The 15,552-nt window shown below is 43.9% G+C and overlaps 2 long non-coding RNA genes across 2 annotated transcripts in view; one reads left to right on the forward strand and one right to left on the reverse strand.

Moving 5' to 3' along the window:
- LOC147023949 (uncharacterized) overlaps positions 1-15,552 on the forward strand; it is a 57,143-nt gene that overhangs the window by 8,962 nt on the left and 32,629 nt on the right. The gene's annotated exons all lie outside the window — the stretch shown is intronic.
- LOC147023950 (uncharacterized) lies at positions 10,374-15,435 on the reverse strand. Its single transcript, XR_015060485.1, has 2 exons — positions 15,275-15,435; positions 10,374-11,575 (listed from the first exon to the last, which is right to left on the reverse strand). It is a non-coding gene; the product is annotated as an uncharacterized LOC147023950 (long non-coding RNA).

The raw sequence follows: 15,552 nt of genomic DNA on the forward strand, positions 1-15,552 counted from the left end.
CTCTGTGGGTGTGCAGGAAAGTTACCCTCTGTGAGTGTGCAGGAAAGTTACCCTCTGTGAGTCTGCAGGAAAGTTACCCTCTGTGGATGTGCAGGAAAGTTACCCTCTGTTGAAGTGCAGGTCGGTTACCTCTGTAGATTTTCAGATTCATCATGCAGCTTGTAGACCACACATTGCTTCTTCATCAATTCTTGTTGAAGGCCTCCACTGCTCATCACACACTCAAGTCAATCATCACGTGTTTGGTAGCACATCATCTCACAGTTCATCCGTAAAGTGTCATTGTCCTCATTTTGCAGTTCAATTGATGAACTAACAAACGTCATGAATTGTTGTTTCTTTGAATATCTCGGTGAAGGATAGGATAAAGGGTAGAGAACAGGGGCCTTTTTGTAGTGTCGGGCAGAATCCGAAGATGGGATCCCATTTCTTTGAAAGGACCACAAAGAGGCTTAGACAGGACAGAAAATCTGAAAAGACACCTGATAAGAAGGGTTGAGGCATTTCTTGTTAAAAGTTGGCAACAAGTGTTTTTAACCTAATTCAAGTATGCTGAATTCAAAAATGCTTGTTACCAAGCTCAATTTTGACTCTTTGTTGTTCAAATTTACATTTTAAAGTTGGTACCAAAATTGCCTCGTCAGCCCGATAATGTATTTTCTTTATCATATTCCAGCATGATCATCCTGCAATTATTTTCACTTCACAAATTACCTGTCGTTAAAATTGTTGTTTGGGTTGTTATTTCTAACATTGTATCAGAACAATCAGCAACATTGTGATATGTTGATATGTTCCAAAATGCGAAGATAGCATTTGAATGCCTGTAGATTTGCCACATATGGTCAAATTCGAGCTGACTTTCTGCAAAATCTCTCCAGTGGTTTTTACTGGATCAGTGAACGTCAGGATGTATTAGATAAGGCTCTGTTTATCAGCTGGTGCTTGTTAAAGATTCATTGGGATTTTTTCAAAGTACAGACATGTGTTGGACCAATGAACTAGCCTTTTTAGAAATAGCTTGTGAATTGTTATTTGCTGTTGAAGAGTTGTTACCTTTTTTTAATCAGAAGGTAACATATTTGTTACTTGTTTATTATATTTCATGAAGTATTTTATTTTAGATTTGGAGATTTTCAGATTTTGGAAGAATGCAGCACCATGAACATCAACATGCTTTAGTTAAGTTTCAACTGAACTGATCTGTTTTGCATGGAACAATAGGTAATGAAATTTGTATTGATATTCTGAAGTTTGGAGAATAGACTGCTGCCAATGGTTGATGTGATGATGTCAAGTTCCCTGATATTCAAATATAACAATCCTTCAGGAATTCTATTGAAGGTAGCTGACGTGAAGCTCAAGTTTTATGATATTTAAACATGAGCATACCTAAGAAATTCTATCCAAGATAGATGATGTGACACTCAAATTTTAAAAATATTGAAACATCAGTACAATTAAGTATTTCTATCCAAGGTGGATGTGAAGCTCAACTTTGTGACATTTAAACATCAGTAAATTAAAATATTCTATCTAATGAAGATATCATTTTCAAGTTGCAATTACTGTGTAATGGTTATTTTTTATCTTTCACAGATAAACGATGGAGCCAGTGTTGAGCCTCAAGTGACCTCGTGTTGTTACACACAGTCTCTGTATCCTGTGCCAAAAAGACACAAAAGAAAGCTTGCGAGAGGCTGGGGAGCAAGGTCTGAAGACCCGAGAAACAGCAGCAAATACTCGAAAGAAGCTCCGAGATGACAAAAACAGGGATGCGATTGACAGGGTTGAGTCTACACTACATTCCAACCCAGATTCAAATGTGTGGCAAAGATGTTGCTTTGCCGTGCTCACAGATAAAGGGAAGATTAAGCGCCTGCAGTCTTCTCGAGCTGACTCATGTGGTCCATCATGCAGTTATGACACAGTCAACACCAGAGAACAGTGTCCTAATGACATCAGAGTCACTCCTGCACCATTGTTTTGGGTCTATTGATTGGATGAAATGTCTTTTCTGCCAGAAGGATGCCACCAAACATAAATTGGTTGCCATATCAACACTGAAAATGAGTACCCAAATTATGGAAGCTGCCAAATTTGACCCCATTATCCATGTCCGTGTGTCAAATGTCAATGACCTTATTGCAGCAGAAGGCAAGTACCATTTGAACTGTGATATAAACTTTACAAGATCAACAGCAAAAACAAAAGACGCCAGTCAAACATTAGACCTTGCAATGGTGTGGCTTTGTGCTGAATTGCAAAAATATGCTGACAAAGGACAAGTGTTAGATCTCAGTGATGTGTGGAATCATTATTGTTCCTTGGCACAAGAAGCTAACATTCGTATTCCACCATCTTATGCCAGGAGAAGGATATCATTTAAAGTAAAAATAAGTCAAAAACTTGATGATGTGTACCAGTTTGTACCACTACGCCATGGACCAACTGCCGACAGGACCACTTTACTTGTGCCAACTAAATATTCTCAAGTACCACTTCTGCAGATGGAAGGTTTGACTCATAATGAATAACTTCATATGCCCTTGTATCAACTTCAAGATGATATATTCCACTCATTTGTACATGTTGCACTAAAGATCAGAGGAGATTTAATGACACAGCCAGGTCATAAAGGATTTGAAGTCTGAAGATGCTGCATTTGCATGCATACCTGAGTCTTTGTACATGTTCTTGCGTTTATTTTATGTGGGTCCATCTGCATTAGAATCTGAACAGGAAGACCAGGATCAGCAAGCAAAAGTTCACTCCAAAGTTTTAAATGTTGCACAAGACATCTTGTTTGGAGTCAGCTGTGGCAAGAAATGGACACCAAAATACATTGGACTTGGGAATGCCCTGCACCAAGCAACAAGGTCGAAGAAGCGAGTTAAGCTCTTTCACAATGCTGATCATATCGTCAACTTTGAGTCTTTTTTTGAGATAGACACAGCTCTTGCAGAACATACTCTGCAAGAGTATGCAGTTGTTTCCCGCAATTTGGCTCTGCACAAGTTTGTCCATTTCACAGCAGACAATATCGACATCAACAATTCATAACTGGATGGAAAAAACACGTTCCATGCTACTCAGATGGCAGTTTGGCAGAGAGGACCTTCCACAGACAAAAAGTCAAATGACCTTAAGCCACCTGAAATGACCTAAGATGACTCTCCCACGAAATGTTAATCCAGGCAGAGAATATAGTCCAGCGCATTGGCCAGCCCAACTCTGTGAACATCCATTACCTGGTGGTTCGAGGAACTTCAGATGATTACCTTTCTGTCATGGTGCCGTATTTCGGTAGTTGCAATGAAAGTAAGATGTGTTGGCGATGGTGGTTGTTTCAGTTTCTGAAGTTTATTATTTTGGAGAAAAAAATTAATAAACCGGGAATTTTGGTCAAACATACCTTTTGTAAGTTCACCAACTGATCATTGTTGATTCACAGTGAGTTAAACGAACATCAAGAACCAGTCTGTGTTATAATATTGTTACGTTTGAGGGGGGGGTATGCATTCAAAGGGTAATTAGGATGTTTAATTAGGTATGCCATGCTGTTCGAGTTTACCAGGATCTCGATGTAATAAGTAGCAATTCAGTGGTGATAAGTTGTCTCGTAAATGTTCAATTCTTCAAGGGGGAAATGATAATTGTCACGTAATTAGATAGGGACACGGGATAGGGTAAGTGTGTCTGCGTAAACCCCTTTTAGTAGCCCCTGGAGGCTGGCCGTGACGTCACAGGACAGGGCTGCGGATGGCTCCGCCCCGTGATCACGATTGGCGGAAGGCGACGGCGGTGGGCCAATAAAACGGCTCGATTGGAAGTGACGAGGACGGGAGGATAAAAACGTTCTGTTCGGGGTCGAAAAGGAAGAGGAAGAAGATCGAGACAAAAAGATCGTGTTTTTTTGCTGTGGAGGCTGTTGCGCGGGAAGCGTACTTGTTGTTGTGCTGATTCGATCGTGTTCTTCATCGTGTCTTGGAGCCTTGCTGAGCCTCGTGCCTCACCTTGGTTGGCTCTGAGGTTCTGCTGACTCGGAGTACGGGGTCGAACCTGCCTCCCTCTCCTGCTCGCAATTTGGCGCCAGAACTGGTTCCCTGGCGGCTGTGAGCGGACTTGGGCCAGGACCAGGAGGTCGACAGCACCATGGTTTCTCCTGCCCCCCCTGACGAGAGCAAGGCCAACTCGTCCGACGCTGATCCAGGGACAGTTGCGTCCACACCACGGTCCAGCCTGACCACCAGAAGTAGCTACGTTTTGTGTGTGTGTGTGTGTGTGTGTGTGTGTGTGTGTGTGTGTGTGTGTGTGTGTGTGTGTGTGTGTGTGTGTGTGTGTGTGTGTGTGTGTGTGTGTGTGTGTGTGTGTGTGTGTGTGTGTGTGCTTGGCGCCTTTGAGGGTTTGATAATTGTAGACTGAACAAAAATATAAACGCACTAAGCGCAAAAATATAAATGCACCAAGCGATTGTTACTATTTTACCTCAAACTCATTAATACTAAATCTTCACAACAATTTGGTTGTAGAATCCATGACAATTGAGCATTAAATTTCAAAGAGTTCCTTGAGAATTCTGGCGACAGTCTTTGCGCTACAACAGCCGACACAACCGAGGTGTCACTGTCAGAGTTCACACAGTCAGTAGCGGGTGTGTCCACCGTTGGCGTCGCGCAGAGCGGTGCATCTCCGGCGCATGGACATCACCAGATTATCGATGGTGGCCTGAGGGATGTTTTCCCATTCCTCCTGGAGAGCCACACGGAGCTGGCGGACGTTCTCTGGGACTGCGTAACGTTGTCGTACGCGTCGATCAAGAACGTCCCAAAGGTGCCCGATGGGCGACATGTCGGGAGAATATGGAAGCCAGTCGAGGACATCAATGTCCTCCTCACCGAGGAAGTCCATGCAGATCCTGGCAACATGGGGGCGAGCATTGTCGTGCTGAAACGTCACATGGTGAATGAGCACAAACGGCACGATGATGGGTCTGAGTATCTCGTCCCTGTACCGCTGCCCGTTCAAGTTGCCTTCAATGAAATGAAGCCGAGTGCGCTCTCCATGGCATATGCCTGCCCACACCATAACACTGGCACCACCGTGTGACACCCGACGAAGGACATTGGCATCAGTGTAGTGCTCCCCAGCCCGACTCCAGATGCGGAGTCTGCCATCAACCCGATACAGCTGGAACCGCGACTCATCGGTGAACAGCACTCTCCTCCATCGTGCGAGGGTCCAGCGCAAGTGAACATTAGCCCAGTTCAGTCGGGTCTGACGCCGGACTGCAGTGAGGTCTAGTCCCCGTTGTGGTTGGCGGGCTCGGAGGTTGGCCTCCCTCAAGCGGTTACGCACCGTCTGGGCTGAAATGCGCCTGTTATGCAGCCCGACAGTCTCATCGGCAGTCCTCGTGGCCGGTCGGAGTCGATCCCGGAGATGTTGTAGCCTCATGTGACGATCCTGACCGGCGGTGGTCACACGTGGTCGCCGGGCATGTGGGCGGTTCATGGTGCTTCCAGTCTCTCTGAGGCGCGTTCTCAGGCGGCTAATAGTGGAGTGGTGGACATTGAAGTGTGCTGCAACGGCCCGTACTGACGTCCCAGCATTCAGCATGCCAATGGCGCGCTCCCTCAAGATTTGTGACATCTGTGGCATGTTGACATTTGGCACCAGTCCACATTTTGGGGAGGCCTTTTATAGGGCAAGCGATAGGGAGTATTTGTGTCCTGGTCACGCTCACTGACCATCACTCTGTCAAGCCCCATGGTGCTCATGGGAAGGATTACTCAACGTGTGAGTCCACACACTCAGAGTGGTCAATTTCAATGGGAAAATCTGTCTTGAGCAAAACAAAGGAACCATTGCTCAAACATATCATCGGTTTGACCATTTTCCCATAATGGCAATCTTGACTTAGATATTTAGGTTGGTGCGTTTATATTTTTGTTCAGTATATATTCAATGGAATTGTCTGTGTTTTTCCCCACGCCCGATCCCACACCACCCCGTCGAATTGCCCCGGATCCCTTTTCTTGCCGAGTCTTGTTATTTCTGGTTAATAATAAAAACAAATAAACATCATCAACTCAGTGAAAAGTGACTCGTGCCACCTTCCTCGTCCCGTTTGCGGTAGAGCGATTAGAACCGCCATGTTTGGGTTATAAATAAATTAACCGCCTCCATCGTTTCGGCTCATTCTACGTTGGCGGGACTGTTCAAGTCCCGTGGACGTCACAATATGCTTGTTCGTCTGTATATATGGCTTGTAATATGGATATTATAATATCGTTCCCGACTGCTCCCCGTCATCCTCCAACTCCACAGGGGCAGCTCGCCGTTTTCTTTTCCCTTTACCTTCGAGCCTCACGGGCATCTGCATCATCACCTGGACTAGATGGTCTCTTCGGTTTAACAATCATGTCTTTTCGGTTCGATCTCTGCAGTCTTGTGTGTGTGTGTGTGTATATATATATATATATATATATATATATATATATATATGTATATATATATATATGTATATATGTATATATATATATATATATATATATATATATATATATATATATATATATATATATATATATATGTATATATAAATATATATATATATATATATATATATATATATATATATATATATATATATATATATATCTACGAATTTGGAATTCGATTGCACACAACATACAGGTTCCTTTCGTCAGCTATGTCGATAAGTGCTTGTTCCCGAGATAGCTCACCTTCCATTGTTTAAATGCTTAGAAATCGATTCGATGCGCTGCGGATCGATTTAACAGTTAGGGAGGGAATAATGGAGACGTCCTTCCCCCTCTTCTGCGAAGAGGAAGAAGAGCCCTTCCATCCCGTGATTCATGACGTCAACAACTCCCTCCCATCCTTGGTTGAGCGGGGGATGGATCACGAGGGCATGAGTCACGCCGGGAATGGGGGAGGGGGCGAAGAAGGATAAAGAGGAGATCCTTACTTTGTTCGTGTCGGAGTGGGGACTGCGTCGTTCAGCAGGCCGTCGGGTCCTGCTTGGCTTGGGTTAGGGTTGAGGCCTTCAGAAGCTTTTTGCTTCTGCAGAGGAGTTGTTCAGCAGAGCTTCGGGTCCTGCTTGGCTCGGAAGGCTTTTGGAGAGCTGCTTTGTTTGAAAGAAAGTTGAGCCGGTTGCTCGGCTCGAGCTGCGAATGGGGCTTCTTCTTCTTCTTGGTTCGTGGAGCTCTTTGTTCTCCGTTTGGTTCTCGGCTTGGTGCGACTCGTCGACCTCATCTTGGAGGTGGTTCCTCGGGAAGCGACGCATCGACGGGAAGGATCGGCGCCTCGTCTCACCAGCACGTGTTGAGAGGCGCGGGAGGATTCGCGGGAGCCCGGGTCCGAACAACTTGAAGGCCACACGAGGTGGAGAGGTTCGAGATAGGTTCTGGGTTTCAGCTCACCTGTCCTCCGAGCTCGAGCTCGTTAATAAAGGCCTCAGCCACCATCTCTTGGGTGTGTGTGTGTGCGAACGTGTGTCGGTGGGCCCGTCTAATAAGTAGGAAATTGTTAAGTGCTTTGTGTGCTGTAAATCTTTGCATTTCGTATAGTCGGTATAGTTCTGCTCTTTCGTGCTTCTCTAGTTCCCCATTATTATTAATAAATACCCCAATTGTTCAATGTTTTCAGCTCGTCGCGTCGATTCTTTCATTGACTGAGCATTTCGTGTGTTGGTAGTTGGAAAGCCGTTGATTTGCCGTAAAAGGGGGACATTTGGACCGACGGTTCTCGGCAATTAAGCCGCTCGGAATCTCGCACGGGACAGGCTCGCCTCAGCGGTTTGTTCCGTACGAGTTCCGTCGAGGGTGGAATACCCCGGTAGTTGGATCACGTGGGTATTTAGGTACATTGAAGATTGGCAATCGACCCTACCCCATGTGGTCTGCCCATTGGCGCATTTCACTTCTTGTACAAGGGCCCGTCGACTCGGACGGGTGGCGATAGGTCGGGCCGACTCGACTTGCGGCTCAGTCAGAGCGGTAGGTTGGCGGCCGACACACCGGCAGCGTAACAATATATATATATATATATATATATATATATATATATATATATATATATATATATATATATATATATATATATATATATATATATATCTGATGGAAAGTGGGGGAGAGTTTGGGAGAAGGAAAGAGAACAAAGAGAAGGGGGGAGTTTTGGTCATGACAACCTACAACTGACCTTGGCTGGGCTAGTTTTCACATGAGAAAGACATTTCCCAAATTTTATCGAACTGGTTAAAAGGTGGCGACATAGATCTTTGGAAAGGCCTATCACCAGATGACAGGGACTTCAATTTGAGACAAAACAGAGACAGAGAAAAGAGTGGGGTTCGATGGAAGTAAATGAACAGAGACAGAGAGATAGAGGGGAGTGGGGGTTAGATGGAAGCCGACAGTGGCGGATCTAGAGTGGGGGGTTGGGGGGGTTTGCAACCCCCCCCGCCCCTTCAGGTGCTTACTATTAAATTTGTTGTAAGTGTTACTGCCAGAAATTGTCCCAATGAGTTGTGTTTTTACGTCGTTCTCAACTTATGCTTGAAATGTTACACTCCATAAATTATGGCTCATGATGAATGTTCCACATCCAGTCACTCGATAGTACATGCTATGGTATAGGTATAAAAAAAAGTATTTAATTCCAGGAGGGGAGGGGAGGGAGGGGAGGGAGAGGGGTGCTGATGAATTGAATTCTGGGAGGGGGAGCTGTGTCTTCAAAGAATTGATCATTTAATTTGAAGGTGAATATCATATTTTGAAAATCCCGATTGCATGTACATTTTAATGCACAATATTATTGTACTCTGGCCCAGCCAGGGTGAGGAGGCTGGAAAGGTGTCTGTCTGTCTGCAAGATGAAAGAAACTGGGGATTTTCCTGTGACCACAAACTGCCTGACCTGACAGGATCTGAACGAGACAAGACCACAAAATAAATACTTTAGTTGGCGATAATTTTTAGCAAATGAAGGTGAATACAGCACGATCACTCTTATTTTTCAATCACACATGAAAAAAACCCTCACAAAGTTATCAATCCCTCACTCAACCCTCCTTCCATCAACCATCCCTCCCTCCCTCAACCCTCCCCCTTCAACCCCTCCCACCCACCCTCTCTCCCCCTCCTGCCCTCAACCGCTCCCTCCCTGAACCCCTCAGCCCCTCCCTCAAACACTCATCAACCCCTGCCTTCCTCCCTGACTCTCCCTCAACTCCTCAGCCCGTCTCCTCACTCAACGTGTCCCTCAACCGCTATCTCCAACAGTACCTCCCTCAACCCTCCATTCCTCAACCCCTCACTCAACTTCTCACTCAATTTAACCCTCTCCCTCAACCCTGCACTCAACCTCAACCTGTGGTACGACTTCATATTTTGCTGGGATGTTACGCTAACCTACGTCATCTCATTACGTCATAGCGACGTGACGTCATCGCACAATTATGACGTTCTAGCGTGTGATGTATGGTAGATGGACAATGAAACGGAGATGCCAATATGACAGATCTTTCCACAATATAACAATTCCACAGATCTTAATATTGATTCAACGCAACTTTTCTCTCACATTGGCAAAAATTGATATCAGTGCTGCAAAGGAAAAATATTTTGGACAAAGGTTGTCCACCAAAATGTCAAGATAAATAATGTAACCCCCCCCACCCCCTTTCACTCCTCATTTCTGACTTTAACAGCTTTACCCAAACCATGAAAAAACATGTCTTTAAGATTCTCTGCAGAGAGAAAATAGCTCCTAATGAATCATAAAAATACCAACCAGACAGCATCACAACTATTTCTTCCACTCAATCAGTCTTTTTTCCTCCACAAAATACAATAATTAGTCCACTCACAACATAATATCGACATAAAATTAGCTTTTTAGGGACGACATTTCACTAATTCGGTGGTCTGACCTCAACACTGACTGTTACCATTGGTTACATTGGGACTAAATGTGACCGAGTTTCTCCACATGCTGGAACTCCTGCCCAGCTAAATTGCAGGCACATTATGCAGGGTTCCTGGAAACTCTCAACAGGTGAATTTATTAGGAGAGCCATTTTAAGTTGCTGAAGTTGTATGGAACCTGCAAAGAGACTGCGGCAATCCAGCCTTACATCTTTTTTCACTGGCAGGTATGAAAAATTATACATATTTTTTTCTCATGAGATGGACTTAAATAACTTTCTATAAACTTTGCAAATGAGCTTTATTCATACAATAGGGCATACCACCATATGACATTGCCAGGGGGCATGGGTGTACGAGTCAGTATTGGTATTTTCATGTAATGTGACATGTGTTTATTGTAAGTGGAATAACTAAAATGAATATTTCCACATTTTATTCAGGGCTCAACAAGTTCAACAAGAAGATCATCATGTTGGTGATGATCATGACGATAATAACAGCGGTGATGGTGTTGGTGTTTACCATAGTGAAGGCACTGGTGCTAGTGGCGTTGGATGTGCTTCAATTGCAGGTTGTAGTGAAACTCCTCGAGTCCAGGCAGAGGAAACCCTTAATGATGAGGATAGCATGGATGTGGATGTCATTGATATTGGCCTGTTTGTTTGTGAACCTTCTGATAAGAAGTCAACTCTGTCCGACACACAAAGATTTCAGCTGCTCACAAACCACTTCAGGCCCAACAGGGACAGCGAGGTCCCTCTGGCATACCAAAATGTGAAAAAGTCAGGAAATAACTGGAAAATCAGCTTTCAGTTGTCATGGCTCGAGGAATACCCATGGCTGGTATATTCTCCATCACAGAAAGGTGGTTTCTGTAAATACTGTGCCTTGTATGCCTACAGCAAGAAAAGCACCTTTGGAGTTCTGGTGAAGACCCCATTCAAAAAATTCACACGTGCCAAGGGCAAGGATGGGGTCCTCCCTAACCATGTTACTGATATGTACCACCAATGGGCTTCTGACCGAGCAAAGGCTTTCATCAACACCTTCCAGAATCCCCACACCAGGATTGACACCCACATCAATCTTGAAGCTCAGACAGTATCAGAGATATTCTGATAAATAAACATATTCTTCTTCTTCTTTCGGCTGCTCCCATTAGGGGTCGCCACAGCGGATCATCTGTAAGATCCGCATAGAGATTTGGCACATGTTTTACGCCGGATGCCCTTCCTGACGCAACCCTGGTCGCCTCTGACGACACAGGGATATGGTACACCTATTTTAACCGGGGTATACACCGGCCCAGTATACTGGAACTCATTTCGCCGACCTCGGAAGGATGACAGGCTGAGTCAACCCCCTGGTGTATTAATTCAGTGGCCCAACGGGGCTTGAACTCAGGACCTTTTGGATCCCAAGCCGTTGCCCTAACCACTGCGCCAACACCAGGATTGATAAATAAACATATTCTGAGTGAAAATTGTACAAACCATCCTCCTCCTGGGAAGGCAGGGTCTGTCTTTGCGAGGTCACAGAGATGACAGCACTGCAAATCCCCTGGTGAACAGGGGGAACTTTCTTGCAGTGCTTGAACACACAGCTTCACATGATCCAGTACTGAAGGAACATTTGCAAAGAGGAAAACAGTGTCAGAAATATATCTCTAAAACCATTCAAAACTAGAGGGGGAGCACTCGGTAGAGTGCAAAACCTCCGCCGCCAATACTGCAGGGTCACTTGTGAAAATGATATCCTATTCATTGTAGGTCAAAACGGATCAGACTCTACTAAACTACGATTGAATAAACTGAACGAGATCGACATGCATGTAGAAATGCAAAAAAAAATAAAAAATAAAAAATAAAAAATAAAAAAAAATCGTAATTTTTTTGAAAAACATTGCAAAAAAAAATTCACATATTTTTCAAATAAAATCGAAATTTTTTTGGAAAAAAGTAAAATTTTGCTGTTTTTTTTTTTCTCCAACATTTTTTTTTTTTGGTTGGAAATCACTTAAAACATGAATAAATGCAAAAACAAAAATTCAAATATTTTTTCAAAAATGGCCGCCATATTCGACTTTGGACCAAGTCCAAAATCTAGTGGCATGATCCTTGGACCATACCTAATCCCCCCCACCAAGTTTCGTCGAAATCCGTTGACGAGTTTTTCCCTAATACTGTTCACAAACAGACAGGGGTGAAAACAGTAACTTACGTCCATCTTCGATGGCGCAGGTTAAGAAGTATTGAAGGAGAGGTGCAGGAGTTGATGTTCTGGGAAGCTGATCTTCCATCGCCAGAAAAACTAAAGGTATAATCAACATCGAGTGCAAATATTATTATGTAATGGATTCTGTGTTTTAATAATAATTATACACATTAGTATGTTAAGAGAGTTCCCTTTATAGTGTGCCTATTATTCTCTTTATATTAGGCAGAGATCAGAAGCTGGAGGAGATAATGCGAAAAGGAGGACAAGACCAAGTTCCCTGGGGACTTCGTTGACTGCCTTGCACATGCTGATGAAGACTTCTTCCCCAATGCGAGACAACTCATAATTGTGGGTTGCACGTCTCCAATCTCCCGCTGCGAGGCTGAACGATCATTTTCAGCATTGCACAGAGTGAAGACCCATCTAAGGTCCACCATGGGGGAGGAGAGGCTGGCTGGACTCACACTCATGGCTGTTCACTACCAGGCAACTCTGCAACTAGATCCAGCCAAAATAGTGCAGTGCTTTATCCAGAAACAACCAAGGCGACTTTTCTGCCAATCAATTATATTTGACTGAGAACATTGTGACCATTGTGTTAAAAATTGAAAATACTTCCATCCCAACAATGTGGCCCTAACCACCGACCTATGATTATGTTCATTATGTCATTAACCTCCGCCATCGAAGATGGACGGAGGTTACTGTTTTCACCCCTGTCTGTTTGTTTGTGAACAGTGTTACGGAAAAACTCCTGGACGGATTTCGAGGAAACTTGGTGGGGGGATTAGGTATGGTCCAAGGATCATGCCATTAGATTTTGGACTTGGTCCAAAGTCCAATATGGCCGCTATGGCGGCCATTTTGAAAAAATATTTTAATTTTTGTTTTTGCATTTCTACATGTTTTAAGTGATTTCCAACCCCCCCCCAAAAAAAAATTTGTGAGATAAAAAAAAAAAATTTTGCAACTTTTTTTTCAAAACAATTTCGATTTTTTTTGGCATTTCTACATGCGCATCGATCTCGTTTAGTTTATTCAATCGTGGTTCAGTAGAGTTTGATCCGTTTTAACCTACAATGAATGGGATATCAGGTTCACTTAAGTGACTTAGCAGTATTGGCGGCAGAGGTTTTGCACTCCACCGAGTTCTCCCCCCACTCGTTTATATTTGTATTGGACAAAAGATTCGTTTCAGTGTTTGAAATAAAGTTATGGGTTGAAACTGTTCGACTCAAAGATCCTAAATGTGTTTTCAAATTGTCTTAAGAGTCCGGGAAAAAACATTGTATATGTAAAGATTTCCGAGGGAAGCATGCCCCAGCCCTCCACCTCAAAGAGAGGGGATACCCCCCCCCCTCGTATGGGCTTCGCAATGTTGGCACTCACATGGGTATATTGCCACCCACCCACCTTTCCTCAAAGCCAAAAATGTAAACCCCCCTTTTGCCTGAGACCAAGATCCGCCCCTGTACACTGCTGCCTCATATTCAACGGGAAAACTTTGTATGCATGGTGAACAAAGCTTATGTCATTACACATCCCCAACTTCCGAGTTTGGAAGACAGCGGTTGGGTCCTCGAGGATGGTGCAATCTTCCCTCTACAGTGTCTTGCACTACCTGCTCCACAAGCAGTTCTGGAGCTGATCAAATGCGGCTGTAAATCCTCTGCCTGTGCACGCAACTGTTCTTGTGCAAAAAAACAACCTCCCCTGCACGCCGCTTTGCAAATGTCATGACCACGAATGTCAAAATGTCAGGCATGACGATATTGAGGATGAAGATGTATAATGTACAGGTTTCTGGTTTTATAAATTTACAGGTTTATAGTTTTGGTCATGAGATTAAGAATGTGATGTGTTATAGTGTGCAATTGCTCTGGATTTTTTTGCCAAAATTAAGGTTTTATACTTGCACGTTATATCATGAGATGTGCCATATTTTGTTTTCAGCATATTTTTACCTACCCAAATGACCTTGACCATGACCTTTATAACCTGATCATGACCTCCAATTAAAAAAAAAAAGAATGTCACCATTGAATTCCTCACCCACAAAAACCCATATGAAGTGGTATTACCCAATATAGTTCAATTATTTTGGCGGATTGACCTTTTGAGGCCATTTATGACCCTGTGGTGACTTTGGACCTGTGACCTTGACCTCAGATCACCGCATAACCATCATAATTGAACTCAGAGCCCCCCATAAACCCTATCCGAGACACCAAGATAATGAAGCTCACATGTCGAGGAGCGAAGATATAGGCAGAGCAATATTTGGGGGGGTCACTCCCCGAAAGGGCCCCCCAAAATACCCTCAAAGTTGACGGGAAAAAAATTAAACCACCAAATTTTTCTGTTAATTTACCCCCTGCAGTTGACAAAACTGCAAAAAAAAAAAAAAAAAAAAAAAAAAAAACAATTTCGGCACAAAAATCCTACGAAAGTCATTTTTGTTCCACATCATAGTGCACGATATGTTCTTTGTCCTTCAGAGATGCTCGTATTACCCCGTCTAGAACTTGGCTGATCACAGCAGGACGATTTTCAATGCAGTAATCAAAGATCACCGATTAAACAGATCTCACTTGTTTCATTCGTATCTTCATTTAACAAAGACCTTTCATCCACACAGATTCACTGCAACAAAACAACAATGCACCGCCGAGCTCCACGTACGAGACGTACAGGTGAGCACGGCGAACGGTGATGCATGTTCATCATCCAGCTTGCAGCACCAAATTCTTCTTCTTCTTCTTCAATTTTACTCATTCAATTGACATCCGGGACATACGAGACCATCGAGTCGGGAAACCCGAGAGAGCGACACAAACACCGGCAACACACAAACACTCGCAATAATGTTCTGCACATATTAACACACTCGGTATAATAAAGAACATACTGTCGCTAAATAAACCTCATCCTGGAATTTAGATAGCGACACAGGCCTCATTAGGATAGCGACACAGGCCTCATTAGGATAGCGACACAGGCCTCATTAGGATAACGACACAGGCCTCATTAGGATAGCGACACAGGCCTCACCGATCGATTGGTAAAAAAAAAAATTCAATCACCCAAAATATATGAACTTACAAGATGGCGACTCCTTTGGGGTGACGAAGCGAAGATAGAACAGTAAAATGGGGTTCACACGGGGGCCGGGTTCACAAGACTGCGAACGGAACGTGAGAGAGCCCACCCGTTCACGAAGGCCCCCGATTCAAAATGGCCGAGGGTCATGAAATCAAGATGATTGGCTGAGGGAAACACGTGACATCGCAACGACGCGGCAGATGTGGTCGACGACTCAGAGAACATGAACTCCTGGCGTCTCACAGCAGCAGAGAAAGTTACTACTCAAAGGAGGTTTG

Source organism: Eptatretus burgeri, chromosome 7 (assembly GCF_056783735.1).
Source record: "Eptatretus burgeri isolate ZD-2024b chromosome 7, Ebu_testis_v1, whole genome shotgun sequence".
In the NCBI taxonomy this organism is placed as follows: Eukaryota; Metazoa; Chordata; class Myxini; order Myxiniformes; family Myxinidae; genus Eptatretus; species Eptatretus burgeri.